Genomic DNA, 18,044 nt, shown 5'->3' with positions numbered 1-18,044 from the left:
CTGTTTACAGTGACCTAACCAGAGAATCAGAAAGGAAAGCAACACTATTTTGTAAAGGAAAGACACTGCCTCATTTCAATGTTCTGTAGCTAAATAATTTTATTATTTCATTAATTGACTGAACCCTGGCAAGAATGGCTTTGGGTACATGGAGCTCCAGGATCTGGGATTTTGTCATCTTTGATTATGGATGGGATGGCACTGCCCCAGCAAGACCAGTCTACTACTTGGAGGTTCTCTGGACTAGCAACTCCTGCCTCAGGAGCAGGTGGCAGGCAATCACAGCTAGGAGAGCCTTTTTGTTGTGCACCAGTTGTGGCCTTTCCTGAATCAGGATTTCCTGTACTCGGTTGTTCGGTCCTTGGTCATCTCTTGGTGAGATTATTGTAATGCGCTTTACATGGGGCTACCCTTGAAAAGCATTTGGAAGGTGCAACTGCTGCAGAATGTGGCGGTGCAGGCTGTTTTGGGGGCCTGAAGAATGGCCTCTGTAACACCAGTGCTCTGCATTGGTTGCTAGTCTGCTTCTGGGTACAAGCCAAGGTGTTGATGATAACCATTACAGCCCTTCATGGCACGGGTCCATGTTACTTGAGGGAAAATCTCACCCCATTGGGATTGGCCTGTCTTACTTGTGCAGGCAGAAAAGGCATGCTGAGGATTCCGTCAGCCCAATTACTCCAGCTGGCAGAGTCCAGGAGGAAGACCTTCTCTGCTATTGCTCCTGCCCTCTGGAAACCTCTTGCCCCAGATGTGAGGTTGGCCACAACCTTCCTATCCTCTTGTAAGGGCTAAAGATCTGGCTCTGCCAGTTGGCCTGGGGCCCCAATAGGGGAATAGCACAGTGGAGATGGTTGATTGCGTAACAACAGATCCCATCTCACCCCATGCCATCCATAGCCTCTCCACCTGTCCTTAGAGTTCAATGTTTGATTTTAATTTATTTATATTTTAATGTATATGTATAGACATTTTAATGACTATAAGCCACCCAGAGTTACCCTATGGTGAGGTGAGTAGCCAATACATTTTATAAATAAACATTTTTTTAAGAAAATGCTGTTCCTCAAAATAAATCACCTCTCTAAGATGGTGCAGTAGATGGCCCACGATTGGATAAATGAGGTCAGCATTTAGGGCAGGGTGAGTACAAACAGGAAGCAACAAATTAATAAATTAACTGGAGGGAAATTAGGTTGGGCAAAGGGCATGCATGGATGCATGGGGAGGCAGGGTAAGTTGATGGTTACACTAATTGAGGGGAAACAGAGGGTGGCCTGATAGGCAGAGAAAGAAGGTTTAGCTGGCAATGTTAATCACATGCAGATGATTGTGGTCTGCTTTCTGGATCTGTCAAGATTGATTGATTTTCTTTCTGTTGTTATAATGACTGTTGAGGGACTTCTTGCATTCACACATCAATGTCTGACAGGATAATCACAAGAGGTATTTGTAATAATATTACTAATAGTATTAATATTATTATTACCAGTAGTACTACAACAAAATTAGTTATAGTAATAGTATTAATAGCCCTATTACTAATATTAATAGTAATACCGCTAATAGGAATGGATTTCAAACATATGTTTGAATATTCCACAGCAAAATGTTGAGCTGAGACATGTAAAAATCAATATGTTAAGAGGTTCTGCTTGTTTAACAGATAAAAAAATACAGAATTTCAATAAATTGATTTGAGAGGTCTTTGACACAGTGGTCTTCAACTCTGAAATGCAACTTTAAAAGTCAGCAGACAGTTCTGAAAACCTGCTAGTCCTTGCTGAGTAAGTTTAGGGGAAGGGAGGAAGAAAGTTCATAATGCTTAAAAGAAAATGAGCTCAATACCACAATATGACCACTTCATATCTGATTTTAAAAATTAGATCACTTGGGCCCAGAATCTCAGTCATTGCTCAGAATGCTCCGTCACTGAGCAAAGCAGATTTTAAGCAAGACATCACATGACCATTTTATCAAGTGCCACAATCCTGGCTTTCCCAGTTGCAATTAATAAGTGACCACATGGGTCATTAAGCAGGCCCAAGCATCTTGGGCACAGTGAAGTAGGGAGAGGAAATAAAAATAAAATTAAAAGAAAAAAAAGATTGTCCCCATTGGATGTGGATACTGCTGCTGTACAGTACTTTGACTGATGTTGGCAGAAAGGAAACAGTGACTGAATAGCTACAATCAACAGTGAACTAGGACCAATTGCCATGAGGCTGAGCTTCCAACCTATCCAGGGATGTCAACTTCATTCTTGACAGCCTGTTAAATACAGTGGCTCCTATTACCTGGACTATGGGAGTTGTGAGACAGTGGGGGTCCACAGGAAAACAATTTATGGTGACATTTTGAATGTTCCTTCACTGAAAGTAATCAGTCTAATTGTTATGTCTATTCACACTTAATAAACTAGTTGAGTATACCCACTTTGTGAGTGAAGTTGTCATAACATTATTTTACATGGTATGTCAACCCCAAAAGCTTGCTCTTTGATATGCACTGGATAGCCTTCTCAAAGACTGACATCCAATCTTTGTATCCAATATAATCATACTGTTAGTGAATCAAGATGGTATAACTGTCAAAATGATATTGATTTCCTCTGACATGGAATAATAATGGTCAAATATTACTAGAAAGCTTATGACTCTTCCTCAGTGAAAGACTTTTTTCCATTATTGACATTTATTTGGTTGAGTTTTCCACAATTTACTATTTTATATTAACAGAACTATCCTCTGAAATAATATAACTGAATACCCAATGTGTCCATCAAGGTTCTATTTTATTTAGCTCTTATAGCACTCTGTTGTTGAAGAAGCTTAGATTTGGAACTGTGGACAAACCACAGAAGAGAACAAGTGGTAATGGCTACAAGAGTAATTCAGTAATTGAGAGTACTCAGTGTTTATTTCAAATTCCAATATTCCTTCCTGCTTACACTTTTACATTTCATTGTAGTATTCTTTAAACACCAAAATTTTGAAATTCAAAAAACTAGTTGACAATACACTATGTCTGTGATAATTCAATTTCTGTTACCAGCAGTGTTCTTTTTTCTTACTATTATCCTAATTAACAGTAATTGGTTTAACAGACTAGAAAATGATTTTGTAATGGCTGTTGTGAGTAATAGGATGCTCACCTATATAGATCTTAGTAATGATTCTGCAGGATGAGGGACATCCACTGGGGTGATCTAAAAGTTTGAGATATCTGCAAACATGAAATTGAAGGCTCACTTGCATATGAAACAAAAGATGCTGGGTTTCAATCACATTGTTATAATGATCAACCACCAACTTGATTTTTTGACCCCCTCCCCATATGGATGCTCCAAGACATAATCTTCTTAAGATTGTGACTGAAATAAATCAGAATGCCCCTTATGTTTCTGCTGTTAAAGCAAACTGCATAAAGTATTCTCACCAACCTATTATGTTTGATGCACAGCCTCTCTGTCAGGCCCAAAGAATCAAGAGTGGAGTTACTTCTGAGTAGCTTTTTTATTTTTATTATAAACAGAATCTTGCCAGACTAAAGCAACTATCTGTATATTAGATATATTCTGAGTTGCTGGGGAGGGGTACCTTTGCCATCTTCCAGCCTACCAGACATTCCAAGCTGTATCTTTGCCCTAGGGGAAAGAATCCCTCCTTCTTGCAACTTTGGACTATTGCCACACTCACTCACCTAGACTCTGTCTTCTATGGAAACTTATTAGGAATCATGACTCATTACTTGTATTAGAGATAGCCTTACCATAATTATCATGGCTTCATTCCAGTGACTTATCTCATCTCTCATATGAAGATACTAAAGAAAGAGTGTGGTAATAGCCCAGAATCTTTGAAGTAATATCAAATTACTGTTATTTTAGCACAATAGTTAAATAACTCTAGAAGCTGTTGCTAGTGGGTAAATAAATTGTGATTGGCTGTCCAATTTAACACGAGTATAGAGAAACACATAATGCTCACTGTTGTCATAGAAAAACAAAATAACCCTGAAACAGAGAATTCACTCAGGAAAGAAATAGTAAGGTTTTGATTTAGTTTAGATCTCAAACTGGTTTTGTTTCATTATGATGAAAAGCTTATTTCTCCTATAGTCCTGCCTATACATTTATATTATAAAAAAGAATCCAATTCATATCTATACCAAAATCTTGTCTGTCAAGCATTTCAAAGGGAGATAAACTAGGAAACTTCTCTGCTTTCAATATTTTCTCACATAAAGTATCATAGAGAGTCCACCTCATATTTCACTGAATTCTAAATTCTGAGCATAAACAGGTATCTTTAAAATCTGTTGCAAAATGAAGTAAAGCAGAATCCTCATGTTGGTAAGGCAGCAACTGGATGATGAAATAACTGGGGAGTTTTATGTATGATTCAGTGCTTTGGGGCTCTGTAGCAAGGCAGATCCTTTCTACAAAAAGAGCAAATGCTATGACTATGCAAGACAACAAAAATCAGCTGCAAGTCCCTTGTTAAAGCAGCAGGAAGGAGATAAGGGGAGAGAGAGAACAGAGAAAGGAATGGAATCAAATGTTATTCCCAGGTCTTTCCTCTAATCCCAGGGAACAGAACATCAAATCTGTAACAAGTGTTTCATCTGTATATGAAACTCCATTGAATGACATTTAATTGTATCCAAAAGCAAACTCTTTTCTTCACCTGTTACTCTATTGGCAACTCTGAGAAGACAGTTTGAGTAAAACTCAGTTCTCTTTGCATAAAACTAATCCATCCAATCTAGCTGAAGCTGAATATTATTTATCTTCACAGTAGAAATAGTTGGAAATATGATCTAATCAACAGTGACAAAACAATATATACTTTAATGAGACAATAATGTCAAGTAGGGCAGTTTAAATCTACATTTTTTTAAAATGAAGATTTTGTAGTAAAGTGGCCAAGTTTTGTATCATCACTTGTACTACAGAAAGTAGCTGATTAAAGTTAATGAGCTTTTTAAAATTATTTTCATGCCTTTGAGTCAATGTTGACTCCTGGTGATTGCCTGGGAAGGTCCCTGCAGTTTTCTTGGCAGGTTATCACAATGGTTTACTAATGCTTCCTTTTTAGGACTGTGAGTGACTGTCCCAATGACCCCCAGCTGGCTTTGTGCCAATGGCAGGAGTAGAACTTATAGCCTGATCCTTTAACCACTACACCAAATTGAGTCTCTTTCTTTAACATATTAACATACTAATGAAAGCAAAATCAGGTCCAGTTCCAAGCCGGGAATAAAAAAATGGAGGCTAACTGCTTAGAAAAAAGGTTCTTGTATATTGAAGAGCACAATCAGCAACAGCATGCAGGTCTGGGGCAGCTGACCAACTGATTTGAGAGTACAATGATTTTTATACAGTTTATAGCATTTCATAATTTGAAGGCTTGCTTTGTATGCTTTTGTTATTAGATTTGTTTAGCTTGTTTCGCAAAGGCTAGCAATGGATCTAAAATACTGACTTCCTTGGGTTTTAATCCTGTCAAACAAATGTAATTATTTTACTCCCTTATTTTAGTCTGTCTATTACCTCCACTGAGCTCTCTTCATGAATCAACAAGCCTGATTCTATGTTTCTGCTTTTCACAATAGCCAGAGGTTTCATCAGTGAAACATTGTTTCTGTATTTCTTTTTCTGAGTTTTATTTTTGTGATTTGGGAGACATACTAAAAAGAATTGGGATATGTATGAGTTCTTACTACAAAACTTTTACAGTAAGATTGTAGTTATGATGCTTGTGTGTGAAGTTGTTAATGAGAAATATGAATGTTGAATGTTTCCTGTTTTCCTTATTTTGTGTCATATACTGGATTTTTTCTGTTTTCAGTTTTATCAGTTGAAATGAATATCTTCCTTTAAAACTAAAAAACTTTAATCTTTACTGAATTGCTTATTATTCCTCTGAAATTTATCCCATTGCAGTGAGAAGCAAAGGAAGTTACTGATTTTAGTGTTTTTCCTGTATAACATAACATTTTAGTTCTTGCCTCTGACAGGATCCTAAAAATTGAATTGAGTGGTAACTGACTTTATCTTTGTGGATGTGGGTTCATTTCTTTCACAGTGTGCTAAACTGAACCTCCCTTTTTCAGGACTCTGTTCCTTTTGTAGTTTGCTATAGATAGTTTTATGTTTTTCTGTTCCCTTTTCTTCTTCCCTTTTGAAAATTGTAGAAATTCATTGATGGATTTAATGCACATTTCCATGGCTATTTTCATTTGATTATAATTAACCCATTCTGTGTCCTATATAGGTCTCATAGCTTATTCTATACACTAAAACCAGAATATTCATCTACATGGGGGAAAAAATGCCAGTAGCTGGAAATGTTCCCTGAAACTGTAGCTTGAACAAATAACAGTCTCCTAAGACCACGGTTCAAATGTATATTGCTTTTCTATTTTTTTAAAAAAATATTCTGTAGGTTTTGCTATTCTAAATAGTGTAACTGCAAGCTTTGGTCTGGAGTCTGATTTGATGGCTTGGGAAGCAATATAAAAGGAGTCAAATCAGTTTAGACACGGGTGTCATGAGTGTCAAATTTGATCATGTCACATAATGTACTGTGATAAATCATGACTTTTTTGCCCTTGTGGAATCAGGGTGGGCATGGCCTGTGCATGACACATCTGGCCCATGGGCCTCCAGTTTGACACCCCTGGTCTATACAAAATAAGGCTAATCTATAATGAAATTTGGCCAGCCAAATTGTTATACTTCCCACTAAATATTGTGGGAAATCCACAAATGTCTCTTATTTGTTTTTTGTTTTAAATGGAAGACTTTTCCTAGCAGAGAAACACTGTCAAGTTTCAGAGAAAAATGTGAAGAGGTTAGGTATTTATTTCATTAAGCCTTTCCATTTTTCAGCTGAAAAGGATCTTAGCATATATAAGACTCACACTACTTCAAAGGGAAATAAACTGCCCATTTTGGACAATACCTATGACAATTTTTTGGGCAAGATAAATATTTACAGTTTTATTAGGGTGGTATTTTTTTTCCTTTTGATGAGCACTTTTTGTGAATATTACTATAGCACTACATCTTGTTTCCAAAACTGCCAAATTAGAGAAGGATCAATGCATCAGGCATAATATAACTATATTTACACATGGAGAAAAAGGGAATTGTAAAATATTGGTCCACCCCATCTGGATGGGCTGAGTTCTATCAATGAAATTGCAGGCAGACCAGTAAAAAAGGAGGTATTTTGTAAAGGACTGAATAGATAAAATTTGAATTGGACAGTTCTGAATGAATTATTTTTTTAAAAAAATATATTCTGAAATATACAGTATATTATCTTGGAAGCTTTTGGACCATCCTCTTAATCTTTCTAACTTTCCATTTTCTCCTTTCTGATTATATCTTTTTTAAATTGCTGCATCTACTTTTTATAAATTGTATATGGCATAATATTATTATTACAGATAGGGTACAAATAGTAACAGTAATTCTAAAGCTAATAATAATAGTAATTTGTCAAGAGTCCCTATTTATTTAATCAGATCACCAATTCTATCAGTTTAAAGACTTACTTAAAGAAAATCAGTGGATTTATGCATTAGATGTACATACTAAATTACAGAAATCCTCCTTGGGAAAAAATGATCTGTAATTATTACCATTTTGAAAATGAATCTCCTCCCATGAAGGAGAGGATTTTCCTTTCATGATAGCACTTTCTATGTATAGTGGCATATATACAGCTGATTATAAATAGACCCTGCATGTGTATGTATGTATCCAACCAATTACTAGGACATTTTAAATAAATTTGCCCTTCAATTACTGGAGAATTTTCAGTTTATTCTTGCTGATGAACGGATTTCAGGAGATTAACCTGTTAAAAGTTTAAAGCCATACCATTTACTATTTTAATCCTGAATGAAATTAAAGCAAAGACTTCGGTGCTGATGAAACTATCCAATATTATTTTCAGAAAAACTGAATTAATGAGTCCATTAACAATATATTCCATCAATCTGCTTGCCTGACGCATCATCAGCAAACATCCTGCCTAATCTTTTAGAAAAGAGGGGGTGGGGTGGGGAGGGACAGCTAAAGCTAACCTTCTTTACATTCTGGTCAGATCCTCATCTTATTCAGGTTCTCAGCAGCCATTCACTAACAAACTCATCCAGGATCAGTGCTGTATTCAGCAGAGGGATGATAGAGAAACCTCATGTCCTGTCCCATCAATTTAAGAATCTGGTGAGTTTAATATTTGTTGAGGTGCCTTTAAAAAAAAGAGTTCTGCTATTTCCACTTTACATTCTATTCAAGTAAATTTTAGGCAATGCGAATGTTCACTTTAAATGTTCTACCTTCATCTCTCCGAGAAGTTATTTGCCTACAGAAAATGTACTGTTTGAAGGACCTCCAAGCAGCAGACAATATTTTCTGTACATAAACTGTATGTTAGCATGTGTATAATTTAGGGACCACAAAAGCATTCATCCAGTAGATTTTTCATGCAAATGTTTTTACACTTTAAACCATATCTGCTTTGAAGTACAAATATTTACAGCTTATGCTAGAATTAGCAAGAATTGAAATGATCTAATCCACAGGACTTCACCCATGAATTCACCCATGGGGTTGGAATGAAAATAAGTTGTGGAATTTGATTATTTTTTTCCTTTTTTGGGCGGGGAGGGAAGTCTCAGTTTGATTTTTTTTTATATGTGATTTGTTCAAAGAGGGGAAAATTGTAACAAGTAACCTTTAATGCAAATGCAATATTTACTTTAGCTCAGGCTTGCAAACCAATTATTATCTTAACCCCAGCTGTGTTTCAGTCATGCCCTATGAAAGCCAGTGTTAGTGTCCGACTGTCTTTAGAAAAACACAATGTTCAATGACACTTGAAACACGGCCAAGGTGGAGGTGTTAAAGAGATCAAATGGGGCTTTTCAGAATTAGAAATTCTGAGAGCCATTTATTGCTGAGAAGTTAAGGGCAAAGCAAGATTATTTATTATTATTATTATTATTATTATTATTATTATTATTATTATTATTATTATTATTTTCCATTATTTCTTCAAATACTGCATGTCCAGAATAAGCATGAGCTTTGCAAAGGAAGGAAAATGACTGGACCCGGTTCAGCAAGATCAGCAGCAGGTTCCAGCTGAGCCAGCCTCTCTACTTTCTTCCTCTGTTATATTCATAACAGAAAAGCCAACAGCATGAGGCTCCAGGATGTCTATAGCCATGCTAAAAGACTGGGGTCGGGGGTGGGGACACCCTGTCTCCAGATTCAATATATAAAATTCAGATTATTCAACTTCATACTGGCAACATTTCCATTTTCAGGAGCTTTGCATGTCTTCTCCTCTCACCTCTCCCACCTCTGTCCCCATAAGGCTTTTGGCTTCATCCATGCTGGTTATCAATTTTCAAATGCAAATGAATGTAAAAAAAATGCCTTTTTTGTGTGTATGTTTTTTTTTTTACATCTGAAGGCATTTGTAAGTGTTTTTTTTTATTGGCTTAAAATTGATTAGAAGTTCATATTATTACATAACCTGCTGTGGTTGATTTTCCAGGAGGGATGTTGTCTTAAGTGCCTCCAGGAATGGCAGATAAATAGTGCCAGGCATCAAGTCTTTAGACAGCATGGACTGTTTTTGTTCTATTAGATTGATTCTGTTTACTTCAGCATCCTTTCTCCAACTCATTCTTTCAATGATATTTCATACATACCTATAGGCATACATACATACTCAACATGTTGTTTCCTTTTGGGACATGCAACATTCTAAGTAGGGGTCCCCAACCCCTGGTCCATGGACCGGCACCGGGCCGTGGCATGCCAGAAACTGGTCCACGCAAATAAACAAAACCCTATCTGCAAGATGCAGGCAGTACATGAAACCATGCCCCCTCTGGTCCGCAGAAAAACTGGTGCTCAAAAGATTGGGGATTTTTGTTATACAGAACCCAGGAAAGGTAAAAAAAAAAAAAAAAAAGGTAAGCCAAAAAAATCCCAACTAAATCTAGGTAGCATGAACACTATTCACTATACATTTTGGCTCTTGTAAGCTATTCTTGCTTCCACACACCATTTCATGTAATATGTTTAATCTTTAAACTTTGAAGTCATCTCTCCCTTTTTCAGACTTTCATCAGCTTTGTCTAACTACAACTTTCTCATTCTTCTCTTCCTTTTGATCCATTCATTCTTCCTTGATATATTTGATTTACAATTTGTTTCTCATTTATTCTTCCTCAACTATTTCCCTCAAACTATCTCAATATACTTATGTAGTAACTCACTTTTGTGTTCAGGCTACATTCATTTGGTACCCATTCATTCTTGACCTACCACACATATATTTCTTAACTAATATATTCTCATGGCTGTCAACTTACTTTTATATTTCTTTTGACACATTCATTTCTCATTCCATATAACAAAGTGGTAGAAACATGTTCTTTTTTAAAAAAAATTTTTTTCAAAATTTTATTTATAATACAATTAAAAAACGTTGGATGTAACATGACATTCCAGTATATACATTCTTATCAAGTTGTTCCACATTTTACAATTGATTCTTCATTTATAATTATACATCTAAGTTTTTTATACAGTACTTATTCTAAAATAACATATATTTCTATCTTAACGCTAAGCTTTAATCCCAACAGTCCTCCTCGAATCGCTCCAGCAATAAAATTTATCCCAGGTTTCGAAATAAATTAATCCATATTTACCTTTCAATACCATTGTGAGCCTGTCCATTTCTGCACATGCTAATATTTTATATAGTAACTCTTCTTCTGTGGGGATTTCTTTGCTCTTCCATTTTTGTGCAAATGCAAGCCTAGCTGTAGTCAAGATGTGTAACAGCAAATAGATTGTTCCCTTATTGTATTTCTCTGTAGTTATTCCCAACAAGAAGAGTTCAGGTTTTAACTCTTAAGTCCAATATTAATATATCTTTCAACCAACTTCGTATCCTATTCCAATACTCATGGGCCTTTGAGCATTCCCACCACATATGGTAATATGATCCAATTACTATTTTACATTTCCAGCATAAAGGTGAGATATTTTAACCCATTTTAGCTAGCCTTATGGGTGGGAAGTGCCATCTATAGAACATCTTGTAAAGATTTTCCTTGTACGAGGTAGCTAAAGTGAGTTTCCTATTTCTTTCCCACAGTTCTTGCCAAATCTGCAGGTCAATACTGAAACCAAAATCTCTACTCCAAGTTAGCATAGTCTCCTTGACCTGTTCTTCATACATTGCCTGGTTTAAGAGAAAGTGATATTTTTTTAATCATTTTATCCTCGGGACCTAATAATATTTTATCTGGTTCTGTCAGTTCTATTTTTATACCCCACTCTTTTTTGTCTTTCCTATATCTTGCTTGTAGTTGGAGATACGCCCACCATTCTAATTCTATCCCTGCATCTTGAAGATTTTTCCTCGATTTTAATTCTCCTCTCTCCTATAATATGTTTTTATAGGTTATTGCTTTCCCCAACTGAATGAACCTTGGGTGTATATACATTTCTAGTGTCGAGATCCAATTGGGAACTTGCCTTATTGGATACATTATTGTTCTTATTGTAGAGATGTTAGACCTCTCTGAACTTGATTCTTTGCTTGCAGACATTTTATTATCCAATCAGGTAGCATCATCAGAGTGATGTCACAAACACATCAGAAAGCATGTAAATGGGAGAAATTTGCTTATAGGCAAAACTCTACCAAGGAACAATTATTCTTTCTGCATGAATGTCTATCACAGAATGTTCTCCCCAGCAGTATCAGCAGTATCATAAAATTGATCAACAAAGCAGGTGAAAAATGATATAGCTATTTTGGGTGCCCACTTCAGATTAAATATCAGCAACAGTTGCATTGTTGACAATACCTAGTTGGATAATGAAATATCTGGAAGAAAACAATCAAACTCAGAGAGTTCCAAGGATCCCACAAATAAATGTTAACCTTCATATATTCTCTTCTAAAGGATACATTCTTAAACCTAGCTAATTTTGCTTCTTTCAATAAATATGAATTTCTGGTCACAGGTCAAAAATTTCCTACTTCTTGCCTAACAGATTTTCCACATCTTAAAATTTCTCCATCTATTTCCCTGTCTTTAATAAACATTCTAGGAAAGAAACACAAATTCATTTACCTGCTTTTTTATTTTTATTTTTTGCCATTCATGTATATTTATCATCCACTTTATGTCAAATCATTTTATGTCTGATACCTAGTCTTTGATATGCTAATTTCTAAATCCATAGTCTGTTGCATAAAGCAATCTATCTAACATTTGTTAGACAGCAAGTCTTAGTAAATAATTACCTACATCAACGGGGCTATTGCATTTGGGTCCCCATATAATACACTTCTAATATAAATGTTCATAAAAAATAAATACTTCTGTAAAGAGGTGGTGCTGATTGCTATTAATGTCAGGATACTTAAGCAACCTCTATTTTATTCCTGTTATCACTAGGATCATAATAAAATTGTGGGAAAATGAGGCAGGTCAGTAATTTATGTCTTCATAACATAAATTACTTCTAGGCCTTTACCCTTAGTATTCTCCACATATAGAGAGTTCAGCTTCTAGATAGTATGGCTGTTGCTATGAAATTCTGGGAACTGAAGTTCATGAATCTTGATAGAGATCACTAGAGAAAGCTGATAGAGTCAATCTTCCTAGTTTTCTTCCTTTCAGCATTTGGAAAGGTTGGTCATATGTCAGGAAACAATAGAAGGAAAGAGGTTAGGCACTCATTCCTCTTTTCTTAAAATACAACTTGGCTTAACAATTTTTACGTGACACCATAGTGAAAACTGAATGTTAATTTGAAATTTTAATCACTTCTAACTTTTCTTCTGAATAAGGATATACAGGGACAGGACATTTTTCACATTTATACAAGCAAAAACAGTTTTTTCTCTAAATCAGTAGAAAATATATCACAATGCAACAGAACACTGTGCTTGTAAACTGTTCTATATCACCTCATTTACATAATTGAATAGTTGCTATATGTTTCCTTTATTAATAATGACCATTATTCTCTTAAGACAGGAACACATTCTTAAAGCATTTGACTAATGATTAAAATGAGTGCTCTGGAGATATGCTCTTTCTTAGCTACCCTGATTACATATTTAGTGAGTTAGGACTCAGTGAGACTCAAGACCATGTTTCCACTGAACTCTTTATACAAACAGTGAATGCATTAATACCGAATTATAGAAGAAGATATAAACTCTTATGTTTTATGTTTCAGAAATGGTATTTCCCAATCATACAATAAAAACAACAACAACAACAACAAAGTTGGAAGGGACCTTAGAGGTCATCTAGTCCAACCTCCTGCTCAGGCAGGAAACCCTATACCATTTCAGACAAATGGCCATCCAGTCTCTTCTTAAAAACTTCCAGTGTTGGAGCATTTGCCACTTCTGGAGGCAGGTTGTTCCACTGATTAATTGTTCTAACTATCAGGAAGTTTCTCCTTAGTTCTAGGTTGCTTCTCTCCTTGATTAGTTTCCATCCGTTGCTTCTTGTCCTGCCTTCAGGCACTTTGGAAAATAGCTTCACTCCCTCTTCTTTGTGGCAGCCCCGGAAATATGCATGTACCCCCTTGTCTTTCTCTTCATTAAACTAGACATACCCAATTCTGATAGTCTTAATAAAATATCTATCTTCACTTCAACTTTAAATGGGGAGCAGCAATCCTCATTTTGAGAGTTCCTCCAAAGCATTAAATACATAATGAGATACTGATGCTACTAATGAGATGATGTAATTTTCCACAATTACAAATTGGATCAAGTTTTGCTCACACTTAAAATAAATATATTGGAATAAGACTTAGTTGATTTCAATAATTCTACAATTGACTAATCATTGTCTTATGTTATAGGATTATTATTATAGGGAGGAGGAAGGAATATAGACAAAAATATCTTGTATACCACCCTTGATCTCTTTTAGAAAAGACAAGATGTACCTAACAAAGAAATACATTACATTTTGAGATTTTGGGCATGCAAAATCTTCTCAACAAACGTTGTATTGCTTCAGTGGATTATTATTGGCAGGGGACTTCTTACCCTTTCAGAAAGCAATCATAGTTCTCAACTTTCTCCCATATTATTATTGCAACATCTCTCCAGGAAGCTGCATAAAACCACATCCTTAATGCAGTTTTACCTATGCTGATGTGTTCATCCTACCTAACATTGGAACTCTATAGTCATTGAAGTCATTTAATAGGACTGGTGCTTAGAACATTTTATGTTGCAATTAGCTCTTTAAGCATTATTTCTGGAGCAATGCAGGTTTCTGTTTTATAACTGAATGCCACAATCAGGCTGAAAAGGAACATCAGCTGGTGAGGAGGGAAAAATATCTGAAAGTAGTGATGCAAATCCCTTTCTCACATTGATTAACTGCACTTGTCAGATCCTAAGGAGAAGAAGAACATATCTGAATAATTCCAATTGCTCATAAATAACTTGACAGATGTGCTCCGTGATGTTTACCAATGTTTAACCCACAGATCCTGGAAGCAAAATCTTTTAGCAATCTGTAAAAAGTACAATTTTCATAACTAAACATATACTCTCCTTGGTACTCAGATGTGTAGATGTTGCTGAGATGGAATTCATTAACAAAACTGGTATTATGGAACTAATGTGGACTCAGCAAAGAGTCTGCTTCAGAGCACAAATATTAAGCTGTGCTATGCATTTGTTCTGCTGGTAATTTATCCATGTTCACTCTTGTCAGTACACACTTTAAATGAGGCTTGCATAAATTATTTTATCTTTTTGGTGTACCTTATATTAATTTGTTCTATAGACCCACACTTTCTCTTTCTTTAGTCATTCTATTTTCACTTTATTTTCTTTCTTTCTTTCTTTCTTTCTTTCTTTCTTTCTTTCTTTCTTTCTTTCTTTCTTTCTTTCTTTCTTTCTTTTTCTGTGTTGATTTTTCCATCAAATATCTACCCTTGATTCTTCCAGAAAAGAGTCTGTCCCAAATTCAAAGCCTCTCATTCTCTTCATATCCATTACTTATTCTCTTAATGAACTGCATTATCATTATCCTAGGGATTCAATGTTCACATGCAGCCACATAACTTAGATAATATAAATCCATTTTTTTTCTGGAATACATTTTAGACATTTCACAATTAATATTATATCTTCACTTTTCCTGATACAGTCTTCAACTTAATTCCAGAACACAAAACCACTTTTTCTTAATTTCCACAGTCACATAGCATCTATATTATTCTTTATTTTATTTCCTTGCTTAACTTCCTTGTGTCCCTTACCATTTACATTTTTTTACATTCCAGGCTAACATTTACTACATGCTATGATTACCTTCAGAAAGCTGACTTCTGCCACCAATCATGACTTTGGTCTACTTTCAAATTATTATTATTATTTTTTAGAAAAATAGGAAAGGTGTACACTAGTTTATCATTTTAATCATATTTGCACCATATGTAGCATTCCCTGCCAATGGCAGTTCCAGGCAGTTTTGCCACATTTTGGCCACAAGTGCAACCAAAGCCATTTTTATTCCAAGCATGCTCACATTATTCTATGTAAGTTAGATTTTCTACTCTATATCCTCCTTATACTAATAAATGAGAATATTTGTTGAAATGAGGGTTGAAATGGTGCTCTCTGGGCTTGGCAGTTTTCTTGCAGATGTTTCATTAACCAAACTACCATACTAGCACTGATGATGTTACCTAATTTGGGTAATGATCTGTCTGCAAGAAACCAATCAAGCTCAGAGAGCATCTAGAACCCATCAGATGCTTTATAAGCCAACATAGTATTATATGCAGTCATCAGCTTGGAGGTATAAGTAGTGCTGACACACACTTGGGATTATTTAAATATTTACTAAGAACAGTTTCTAGTTATTAAGAATAATGAATAGCTGCTATTGAAAATAATAGCCTTGATTGTCATTCTCCTGGTAACTTCTAGTAAGACCAACCCCCCCCCCCCAAAAATACATCAAGTTATTATGTGCTTGATCATGACATACTACCCATAATTATGGACATCATGGGCAATATGAATGGGAAAACATAAAAATATTGTTTCAGAATTGCCAACATAATATTCATTTGGTTATTAGTTTAGGATTTTTCTTCTAAGACTAGAATGGAGGAATGATATCAAAGACAGCTAAACTTTGTATGAGTGATTATTGCAAAGAAAATCTAAAATATGCTTCCCCACCTGTGCTTTGGTCTTGTTAGACATGCTGCTATGTTAGGAGTAGGCAATGGCTAAGAGTAGGAAAGTGGAGGAGATAGAGGGGCTAATTCTGGCTGCACAGTTCTGGCTTTAAGAACAAATGCATACAAAACCAGAATTAAGAAGACAGCATCAGACAGCAAATGCAACCTCTATCAAGAAGCTGAAGAAACAGTGGACTACCTAATTAACTGCTGCAAGAAGATTGCAAGACTGATTACAAAAAAATGAATGACAGAGTAGGAGCATTTTCCTATAAGAATTGGTGGAAATCAGAAACGGACAAAGAAAAAGAAAATGAAGAGGCAAAGAAGCTCTGGGAGTGTAGAATTCAAACAGACAAGCACCTGCCACACAACACCCCAGACAATTGTTGATAAGAAAGACAAAATGTCTGGATAGTGGATAGCAGAATAGAAAAGAACTGGAGAAAATCACAAAATATAAAGACCTTCAATTAAAAGAATAACTGTGACAAAAGAAAGCAAAGATAATAGGCACCTTGAAACACTACTTGAACATCATCAGCATTGACAAAATCACCATGAGCAATAGCAAAAGGCCGCTTTACTTATATCTTGTAACAATACCTTCAACATCATCAAACAATAGTATCTCCCTATCCAAGGTTCATGGAAAGGACTCGATAGTTGGACAAAAAGTCAAAAATCTTCTTAATACATTTGAAGATGGTGGCAGTGTAAGAAGCAGTATCAGATCACAGGGAGAGAAGTTACTAAATTAAGTAGGAAGGTACAAGGTAAGGGGAGGAAAGGTAGGAAAAAGGAGCAGAAAGTTAGATAAGGAAGATAGAAAGGATAAAGGAAAATAAGAAATTGGGGTAAGGAAGAAAACACCAGCAAAACAGCAGCACAGTGAATGAATAGCTACACATGGAGTTGGAGGCAGCCGGCAACAGAAAACAACAGGTCCAGCTCAGGAGCTGAACTAAGCAGCCCAATGCTGGAAAAGAGGCAACTGAAAGCAGCAAATTGGCAGCTAAACAGCAGACAAGAAGGGAGGCTGTTGGAGGCAGCAAACTGGTAGGTCTAGCCTAGACCCATACTCCAATCTAGGCAGCCCAGCTCAAGGGGGCAGCCAGGCATCCTGTCCCTGGGCCCAGGAAACTAGAGGCAGTCTGACTACTACAGCCCTCCCATTGTATCATTCCAGCTCCTCAACCCGCCCCAGTGACTTAGTCCCAGATGGAGGACTTCTGGAGGACTTGATCAGCATTCCCTCCCAGTGAGATCAGCAGCCCCCCCCCCAACATGTTGCTAGCCTGGAAGCCCATCTGGTCTGGTGGAGGACAAAGGGCCTGGAGCAATCTGTCAGCTTGAGAAATTGGTGCTGCCATAATCTGTGGAGGGGAGAAAAGCAGCAGCAATATCAGTGAAGGGGAGAAATACAGCAGCAGCAGCAGCAGAGATGGGCAGCACAGCAGCAACAACAGAGGTGCATTGAGCTAGAGAGCTCTGATCTCTAAAGCTGAGTGGCCAGCTGAGTGGAGCAGACCAGATGGTGGAGCTGGCCTGACTGGAAAGCTGAACAGCAGGCCTTACCAGAGCAGAGATGAGGCTGAAAAGACCCAAGCATCGAAAGACAGAATGGAGCTGGCAGAGAAAAAGACAAGAAGTGGCTGGATGGAGTCACCGAAGCAGTAGGTGTGAGCTTAAATGGACTCCAGAAGATGGTAGAGGACAAGAAGGCCTGGAAGAACATTGTCCATGG

The sequence above is a fragment of the Crotalus tigris genome, unplaced genomic scaffold, assembly GCF_016545835.1.
Source record: "Crotalus tigris isolate CLP2741 ecotype Arizona unplaced genomic scaffold, ASM1654583v1 scf7180000018371.15429387391:27106975, whole genome shotgun sequence".
Taxonomy (NCBI): domain Eukaryota; kingdom Metazoa; phylum Chordata; class Lepidosauria; order Squamata; family Viperidae; genus Crotalus; species Crotalus tigris.
Note: the sequence above shows the minus strand (reverse complement) of the source record.